The 10,568-nt window shown below is 40.7% G+C and overlaps 1 pseudogene; it reads left to right on the top strand.

Moving 5' to 3' along the window:
- The first annotated feature begins 402 nt into the window (after positions 1-402).
- On the top strand, positions 403-500 carry LOC120105872 (annotated as a pseudogene).
- Positions 501-10,568: the final 10,068 nt, after the last annotated feature.

The following is a 10,568-nucleotide window of genomic DNA, read 5'->3' as shown; positions in this document are numbered from 1 at the left end:
TCCTTAAATGCAGGTATTGTGGGGCAATCAGTGGTGAGATGGCCAGGCATCTCGCAAATCCTACAACACTCGTTGTTATGCTCTACGGTCTTGACGAGTTCAATCCTTCTAAGTTCAATTTTCTCTACCTTCCTAGTAAGGGCTGCCATTTTAGCCTGAATATCATCTTGAGTACTAAAGTTATAAAGGCCCCCATGTCCAATGTTAGTAGGCTTAGGCAAAGGTTTATTCACTCTATCCCCTGTATCCCATAATTGTGCAGTCTCTGCAAGAGAGTCTAAATAGTCCCATGCCTCATCGGGTTGCTTTTCCAAAAATAGACCATTGCACATAGTCTCTATAAATTGTTTTAATTGTGGAGACAATCCCTCGTAAAAGAAACTAATGGTTCTCCATGTTTCAAACCCATGATGAGGACAAGAGAGTAGCAAATCTTTAAATCTCTCCCAGCATTCATAAAATGTTTCATGGTCTTTTTGTTGGAAATTACTAATGTGCCTTTTCAAAAAATTAGTCCTTTGTGCGGGAAAGAACTTTTTTAAAAATTCTCTTTGCATATCATGCCATGTTCCTAACGATCTTGGTCTCAAGGAGTTCAGCCATGTTTTGGCTTTATCCTTCAAGGAAAAAGGAAACAAGGTTAATTTAAGGACATCTTCCGATACATTTGGTATTCTAAATGTGATGCTAATTTCCTCAAAATCCTTAAGATGAAGATAAGGGTTCTCAGATTCCATTCCATGATACTTTGGCAGCAATTGAATTACTCCTGGTTTGATTTCAAAGTGTCCTACATTTTCAGGAATAATCATGCATGAAGGTTGACTAGTCCTAGTGGGATGTAAGTATTGTCGAAGTGTCATAACTGGGGGTCTACCTTCATTACCATGGTAACTTCCTACATCATCATCAGCCATCTCACCAGATCTGAGATTTTGCGAAAAAGTTTCAATAATGTGATCTAAGGAATTGTCAAAAGGTTGTCGACTCAGACGTCCAGTGTTGTCCCTATTCCAACCTAGCATACAAAATTTCAGAGTTTATTTATTTGTTTGTCTTTTTTTTTTTATTTTTAATGATTACCCTTGATCTTTTCTTAAAGTTCTTATCAATTTTCAAGTAGCAACAAGGGTTAATGAGATTTGATGATAATAAAATTCTGATTCTAAACAAAAAAAATTAAACACAGAAAATTCAAAGCAGACAGCAGCAAAGTTTATATTAATTTAATGGTCGTAAAAGTATCAGAATATCAATCAGACCGTTCAGATGAAAGAAACATGTGTCCTACAGCAGCCGACGAAATTTGAGTGCAATCAGACGGTGGATTACTCAGACATCAGAGTTTGATGCAGACTGTGCAGGGAATAAAAAAAACAGCAATAAAGATTTTTTTTTTTTTTGAAAGAAAAAAAAAGTCTAAATACTAAGATACTGATTAAATCTAAAATTATACTAATAAACCAGCCGTTCTCCGGCAACGGCGCCAAAAACTTGATGCAAAAATAAAATTGTTCTCCCAAGTGCAGGAGAATCGCACAAGTAGTAAATTCTCGGGAGTCCGAGGTCGAATCCTCAGGGAACGAAATATATATGAGATTATTTAATATAATTTTAGATTAATTAATTCAATAAATTTGTGGATTAAAATTATGTTTTGATTTTTAGAAATTAAAATCGGAGAACAATATAGCAATAAACAAAGTTCAATAAAATAAAGATGGTAGGGATCTGGAATCCTCCTTGACGATATTGCATCCAAGAAATAAACTCTATGGTTCTTGATTAAAAATGAGTGGTAGGATAGATCTAATCATGGTATATGTTTCATGAACATATGAACTCAATTTCTAAGCATTCGTCGTGCTTTCTACGTCTACGACGAATCAAATACTAAAGCAATCCATATATCAATAATCATAATCCATTTAAGAACTATCTACGAAATAACTATGCATGGATCAAAAACATATCAGTAAATATAATTCATTCAAGGCAAAAGTTTAGAGTTTACTTCAAAGAGCAATACATCAAAGGTTCATCCATCTCCCTCCCTAAGAAATTAGCCGGCCATAAACATAAAAGGAACTCCCCTGTTCCTCTTCCTTCTTTTTTTTTTTCTTTTTATTTTCGAAAACAGGGGCTCCCCTGTTTCTCTCTTTCTCTATTTTTTTTCTTTGTTTTCAAATGAGAGCTGCCCTTTCCTTCCCAGCCGAGAGGGATATAACAAGCTGGCTTTTTGATCCTCCTCTCGCATGCGGTGGAGATGGCCGGATGAGATGAATCCATGGGAGACGAGTATGGACGTGGAGGCTGGGGTTGCTCGCAAACGGAAGGATGAACGCGTGGATCCGGAAGAATCGGATGCTGAAATCACGGACTCGGAAGCTGGATTTTTGCTGGGGACTGAGACGCAGATGAAATTTGGATGAAGCTGTAGATCCGGAAGAATCGGATGCTGGGAAGACGCTCCACGGGATGTTGGGGGATCTGATGCACAAAATCATCACGGACGGCTGGATTTTCCACGCGGACGCGATGAAGGAGGCTGATAGCGGAAGATTCACACGCGGACGCGATGGTCTGGGACTCGGATGATACGCTGGATGGTTACCAAGCTGAAGATGAAGCTTGGACTCGTGAAGCCTAGACGAATGAAGCTTGATCGTGGAGTGTTGGAGCGTGGAAGCTTCGGAATGCATCACGGGAAGGAGCTAACGGACGGAAGCTATGATTCGGGATGTTGGGAGGCTTCGTGGATGCACGGGAGAAAGAACTGATCGCGGGTTCCAAGAGGAGTCGGGATGCGGACGATTAGATCATGGATCCTGGGATGCGGGCGCTGGGAAACTTCACTAGAGATTTGCATGCGGAGAAGACGGACGCGGTGGAATTGCTACGGACGCGTGGATGGGCTTGCGGGAGAGGCGGACTCAGAGGCTTCACGGGATGCTGGGGCTCGGGAGATTCGCAAACGGATGCGGAATGGACTGGCTCGCGGATGCCGTTGATCACTCGTGGGAGGATGGGTTGCACGCTGGATGTGGCTGCACCTAGTCGGCTAATGCTCCTTCTAGTGTGCAACTGGGACTGACCCCATGTGGTTGGCTGGTCACCTGTGGTGATGCATATTTTTGGACCCGATGCGAAACTTAACTTTGATTTACGATCACCTGCACCCTACAAAAATATAATATTAATGCAGCATTTTTATCATTTTTTTGTTAGTAATAATACTAATTTAAGGGATGTATAGATCGCACTTTTGTGCTCTCATCAATAATAATAAAGTCAAGTACAAATTTATGTTCCAGAATTAATAATGTATCCACCAGATTGGCTTCTAGGGCATACATCTAACAATCTTCCACTTGCACTAAAGCCAATCAGACATATATCTAGGTCCCATCTTCTCAAGGTGGGCTTCAGTCTTCTGCTAATTTAACTACTTAGTGAGCGGGTCCGCCACGTTATCCGCGGAGTCTACTCTCTGCACCTCGACATATTTCTTTTCGAGGTAGTCGCGTATGAGGTGAAAGCGCCGCTCTATGTGCTTGGACTTCTGATGAGACCTAGGCTCCTTAGCAAGAGCTATGGCGCCATTATTATCGCAGTAGAGTGTGATGGCATCTGATGGCATTACATCTAACTCTGCAATAAATTTCTTGAACCAGAAGGCTTCCTTTGCAGCTTTAGAGGCGGCGATATACTCAGCTTCCATGGTAGAATCAGCAATGATCGGTTATTTGGAACTCTTCCAATTTACCGTACCACCATTGCACAAGAACACATATCCAGATGTAGACTCTCTATCATCAATAACAGTCATAAAGTCTGAATCTGTGTATCCTTCTACCTTTAACTCTGATGCTCCCCCAAAGACCAAGAACAAATCTTTAGTTCTTCTTAAGTACTTAAGAATGTTCTTCACAGCTGTCCAGTGCTCTTCGCCTAGATTCGACTGATATCTGCTAGTGACATTCACAGCAAGGGCTATATCAGGTCGTGTACACAGCATGGCATACATGAGGCTCCCTATTGCAGAAGCATAAGGGATTCTGCTCATGCGTTGAATCTCTTCAGATGTGTTGGGGCACATCTTTTTGGAGAGATGAATCCCATGCCTAAGGGGTACTAGACCCTTCTTGGAGTTTTCCATACTGAACCTTTTCAGCACCTCATCTATGTACATCTTCTGTGATAGGCCAAGCAACCTCTTAGATCTATCTCTATAGACCTTAATTCCCAAAATGTAGGATGTTTCCCCAAGGTCTTTCATCGAGAACTCTTTTGACAACTAGATCTTGACCGAGGTTAGCATGGAAACATCATTCCCAATCAAGAGGATGTCATCCACGTACAGTACGAGGAACACGACAGCACTCCCACTAACCTTCTTGTAAACATACGGTTCCTCTTCGTTCTTGATGAAATCAAACGATTTGATCGCATCATTGAAACAAGTGTTCCAACTCCGAGATGCTTGCTTTAGTCCATAGATGGACCTTTGCAGCTTGCAGACCTTGAGATCTTCATCACTGGAAGTGAAACCCAAAGGCTGCTCCATATAGATATCTTCATCAAGATATCCATTCAGGAAAGCAGTTTTCACATCCATCTGCCAAATTTCATAATCATGAAATGCTGCAATGGCAAGCAATGTTCGAATGGATTTCAGCATGGCTACAGGTGAAAAGGACTCCTGATAGTCAATGCCTTCACGTTGACTATACCCTTTCGCCACAAGCCTTGCCTTATAGGTCTCTACCTTTCCATCTGAACCTATCTTTCTTTTATAGATCCATTTGCATCCAATAGGTACTATACCTTCTGGTGGATCTACTAAAGCCTAGACTTGGTTGGAATACATGGAGTCTATCTCTGACTTCATGGCTTCCAACCATTTCTCGGAATCGATATCAGATATCGCCTCGTTGTAGGTATTGGGATCCTGTACATGTTCCCTATCTCCTATGAGGAACATTTCTTCTTTATCCTCTACTAGTATACCTAAGTATCTATCGGGAGGATGGGAGACCCTACTTGATCTACGAGGTGGAGGACGTACTACGTGTACTAGCTCTATGTGAATAGGTTCTATAGGATCAATTACTCGTTGCTTTTCAGAGACTTTCTCTTCAAGCTCAATTTTTCTCCCACTGCCTCTATCAAGGACAAACTGTTTTTCCAGGAAGATGGCATGTCAGCTCACAAACACATTGTGATCCTCTGAGACGTAAAAATTGTATCCTAATGACTCTTTAGGATATCCAATAAAACGAGCACTTATGGTCCTAGGCGCTAACTTGTCCGCCTGTTGTCGCTTGACGTGGGCCGGACATCCCCAAATCTTGAGATGACCAAGACTCGGCTTCTTACCATGCTATATCTCATACGGTGTGGTAGGAATGGATTTAGAGGGAACTCTATTCAATAAGTAAATTGCGGATAATAAGGCATCTCCCCAAAGAAACATAGGTAGATCAGTGAAGCTCATCATGGATCGGACCATATCCAATAGAGTCTGATTCCTCCTTTCTGACATCCCGTTGAGTTGAGGTGTACCCAGAGGCGTCCATTGTGAGACTATGCCATTCTCCTTGAGATAGTTCCGAAATTCTCCACTAAGGTATTCTCCTCCTCGATCTGATCGAAGAACCTTAAGGGTTTTTCCAGTCTGTTTTTCTACTTCATTTCTAAATTCTTTGAACTTTTCAAAAGATTCAGATTTGTATCTCATAAGATACACATACCCATATCGTGAATAGTCATCGGTAAAGGTAATGAAGTACGAATAACGACCCCCGGCTGACACATCAAATGGGCCACACACATCAGTATGTACCAGGGTAAGTATTTCAGTGGTCCTCTCCCCATGTCCTACAAAGGGTAATCTAGCCATTTTTTCTTGAAGACAGGACTCACAAACTGGATATGACTCGGAAGTCAATGGGCCGAGAAGCCCATCTTTCTCCATTTTGTTCATTCTGTCCTCTCCAATATGGCCAAGCCTGAGGTGCCACAAATATTTCTGGTTTATCTTATCTCTGGATCTTTTAGATCCTATGGCACTCACCACTTGTTGCTCAGACACATTCACAGACACATCAATATGTAAGTGATAGAGACTATCAATCATAAAACCACATGCAACTAATTTATTTCTAAAATAAATAGAACAGCAGTCTTCGTCAAATGTCATAACATGACCATCTTGTGCTAAGCATGAAACAGAAATCAAATTTCTGCTAGCAGCAGGGACATAATAACAGTCTCTAAGCAATAAACTAAATCCAGACGGTAATCACAGAGGATAGATGCCCACAGCTACAGCAGCAACTCTTGCCCCATTGCCAACCCGAAGGGTTACTGCACCTTCCGCCAGCCTCCTACTTTTCTTTAGACCCTGCATAGTAGTGCACAAATGAGCACTAGAACCAGAATCCAAAACCCAACTAGAAGTAGAAGAAACCGTAAGGTTAGTTTCAATTACGAGCAAGTCTAACATACCTTCAGAAGGTGTATTTGCCTTTTTATTCTTTAGGCTCTTGAGGTATGAAGGGCAGTTCCTTTTCCAATGGCCATTGACGTTGCAGTGGAAACATTTTTCCTTGTCATTAACCTTTTTCTTGTGAACTTCCTTCTTAGGCTTCTTATCTTTCTTCTGCTTCTTTACAGGCTTCTTTTTCTTCCAAGTAGACTTTCTCTTGGAATCAGAAGTTAGCTCAGCAGCTAGAACAGAGCCCCTTGAACCTTTCAAGGCTTCCTCAGCAGTTACCAACATGTTCAACAATTCGGTCTTAGTGCATTCAATTTTATTCATATGGTAGCTTACTATAAACTGACCAAATAAATCAGGAAGGGATTGCAGGATCAGATCTATCTGCAGTTCCTTATGCATGGACATACCAAGCTTCTCAAGCTCCTCGAGGTCCTTGATCATAGTCAAACAGTGATCGTGGATAGACTGCCCCTCACGCATCTTTGCCTTGAAGAGTCTCTTGGACACTTCATAACGTGCAGTGCAGCTCTGCTCACCATACAACTCTTGCAGGTGAGCCAGTATTTTTCTAGCAGTCTTCATGTTCTCATGCTGGCATTGAAGTTCATTAGTCATGGATGCCATGATGTAGCACTTGACCCTAATGTCGTCATCTGTCCACTTTTGATGAGTCTCATGCTGATCATCAGTAGGACGTGCTGGTAACCTAGGGATATCGTTCTCGAGCACATACCCTAGTTTCTCACAACTCAGAACAATTTTCAGGTTTCTAAGCCAGTCTTTATAATTGGTTTCAGTCAGTCAGTTGGTCTCAAGAATACGGGTCAAAGGGTTTGAAGCTGACATTGTGATCTATAGAGAGTAAAGATTCTAGTTAGACTTTGTACTTGAACTCTATTTGTTTTAGGGTCTTTTAAAACAAATATGGTCCCACTATTTTCTCGAATCCTTCATACTCCCCTGATGGAGAAACAAAAATCCTGCGCCGACTAGGATTTCTAGTGGGTACTACGGTCTCACCAATTTATATGCCGCCTCACCTAATAGTTATTGGTGACATATAAATGGATGAGTGTACAACTCTTGTACAATGCTTCTGAAGCAAATTGCAGTGGTACTTGGTCTCTAAATCATGAAGACCTCACCTAACAGCTATTGGCCCCATTACTTAGTTAAGTCGGACCCACCGTATAACCGCAGAAATAAAGTCGTTATTGGGTCCTCACCTAACAGTTATTGGTGCCCAACCCCACCTTTACCCCGCAACATCTCATGTCTAATAGAGAGGTCCAGTCCTCCGATGCAACTTGCCCACTGTGTCCAGCCGAGACAAATCAACACCGAAAAGACCTTAGCAGCTCTACTACGGTGGAAGACTTATGGACTTAATATTGCATAATCAAGTCTTAGTGTTTGCAACTTGAGTTCTTCATAAGAGGTAATCGAACAATTGGCAAGGTAAGCAGGTGGGAGGCTCTCCTTACTCAGAGAGTAAGATCCTAATCAAGTAACCACCTTTTAGGCTTGCCTAGACACCAATTATATCGATTAATCAAATATGACTAACTCATGTTGGTTCACCCTCGACTGATTAGGAAGGTTTTGATTTAGGTCTCACTCGATCGCGTATTCACATCTCATGCAAATATAAATCTACCCGCATAAACATAAGCATTAAACATCTAGGCATTTATCAAAAATAAAATTAAATGGTGATGATCATGGATCCAGGATGGGATCATTTTACAAGCACATGCACGTCAATTGGTTTGATCGTCTTCAACTCTTGACTCGATCTTGATCCTCTAGTCCAATTGTGATAAACTCCTTGATCCATTTTCAATCAACCCTTGATCTCGATCCGCGCATGTTGAGCTTGTTGATGTACATATCGATCAACCATCGACGTGCAACACACATCACAGATTACATCCCAGATTGCTTTAAAAATTAAATAAAAATAAAAATAAAATTACAACCCTTTTCATGAGATACACAGATCTCTAATACATGAATTTAAGATGCACGCAGGCATCTAAAAATTAAAATTACATGCATCATAGAACATCGCAGAATATTTCAGCACATTCAAAGGGTCCATCCATGGTCATCACCATACGCATCACATGCATAAAAATTATTTTCAGATCTGTAATTTAATTGATTATTCCATCTCATGACTTGCTGATCATGCTAGATTTGACTCTAAATATTTATAATCACATTATCAAAGTATTAGAATCATTAATCTAAGCATCTAAATATTAATATGCAGAAAAATCAGCAAGCTGAAAATTCTGCATACATAAATTTCAGCAAGCATAATCCCTTAAATTTCAGATCTAAAATGCCTTGAAAAATTTAATTCTAATCTTAATCTACATAACCATGGCTCTGATACCACTGTTAGCATCCCACATAAGCCATGAAAATTTCGAAATAATTTTCAGATTGCAGCGGAAAAATATATGCGGGATCCATTCATCGCATGAACGTATTTTAAAACCTTTTGTTTGTAGATAGATTCGAATTAAATTATTTTAAATCATTTTAAAATCATTAAGAAGATCAGATCCTCACCTTGTACGGGTAGATGATCTCCACAAATCTGATTTACGTGGATTTGTAGAAGGTTCGATGGAAGCCGCACACGATCCGGCCTCTACGGGTATCCACACGAGGTAGTGAGTCGATCGAAGCATTTGGATCTCCCCGGGGTGCTAGCTCCCTTACAGAGATGGCTTTAGATGGCTGAGATCCTCTCCTTTGAATCAACCTTTGATTGGCTTGAGAGGAGGAAGAAGAAGGAAATGCCAAGGAAGAAGAAACAAAGGCTCTTCGCAGCCTTTTCTTTTTCTCCTACGCTGGACCCAAGGAAGAGGAAGAAGAAGGCCACCCCACCCTTTCTTTTTCTCCCTTTTCTCTTGCAGCTGGAAGGAGGAATGAGGGGAGGAGGGGTGCTGCCGAAATGCCTTGAGAAAGCATGAAAAATGCTGGCCGAAATCACCTCTCCCTTTTGAAATGCAAAGGGATAAAGATGAGTTCCTATTTTTTAGGAGCTCATCCTTATCTCTATTTCATGCCACCTAGGAGGGGCGTGCGCCCCTCCTTTTTCTCCCACGCATAGTTCAAAGGGAGGGGCATATTTCCTTCCCTCTTATCCATTTAAATCTGCCACTTAATCAAATTAATGGGTGATTTAATTTGGGTCTAGTGCATGAGTCCAATCCTAGTCAAAATAGGACTTGTATGAACCCATTTCAATTTCCTCCTTATCCTAATATAATTAGGATTTAATTGAACCATGACTCTATTGAACTCTTCAATTCTAATCCAATTAGGAGTCATTTAATTAATTAGATTAAAATAAAAATTAATTAGGACTTGAGAAAATCCCAATCTAATCAGGATTTGTTCAAATTTCAGCCCTAAGACAATTAGGACTTTAGAAATCCTACTCCAAGTAGGACTCTAATTTAATTTGAAATCCTAATCCAATTAGGACTCCAAAGATCCTACTCCAAGTAGAAATCATGATCAAGTCCAATTAATTAAATCTAATTAATTAAATTAAATTGCAATCTGATTGCAATTGTTCCTTCTTTCAATCTAATTGATTATTTGTGATTCCTAATCACATTCAACCATCGGATCGGTCAATACCTCTAATGTGTGTGACCCCATAGGTTCTATTTTGACTGGTAGTGAGATATATTGCGATCTCTATCACAATATCATTGAAAACTCCTTTTAATGGGTTGAAACAATTTTAACTCAACTCATCAGGGTTCATCGACCATCAAGATGATCCCTGTGAGTCTCACCATCCACCAGTGACACCTAGCAGTATGTAGTGGCCACCCAGCAGAATAGAATGATGAACCTCTAGGTGCAGTTATCGTATGATACAGTCTTTCTATCGTGGATCCCTACAGACCGGAGGTCATGGATAACTCGTCAAATCCCGTCGTCAGTCATATGTCTAGATTTATTTGACTTGAGTTCGATAGTGAAAAACTCTTTCTCCACTTTATATTACTGCCCTGGCCAAGGTCTTAGAACTCAG

This window comes from Phoenix dactylifera, unplaced genomic scaffold, assembly GCF_009389715.1.
Source record: "Phoenix dactylifera cultivar Barhee BC4 unplaced genomic scaffold, palm_55x_up_171113_PBpolish2nd_filt_p 000386F, whole genome shotgun sequence".
Taxonomy (NCBI): Eukaryota; Viridiplantae; Streptophyta; class Magnoliopsida; order Arecales; family Arecaceae; genus Phoenix; species Phoenix dactylifera.
The sequence above is the reverse complement of the archived record's forward strand: the minus strand, read 5'-3'. Positions and strand labels throughout refer to the sequence as shown.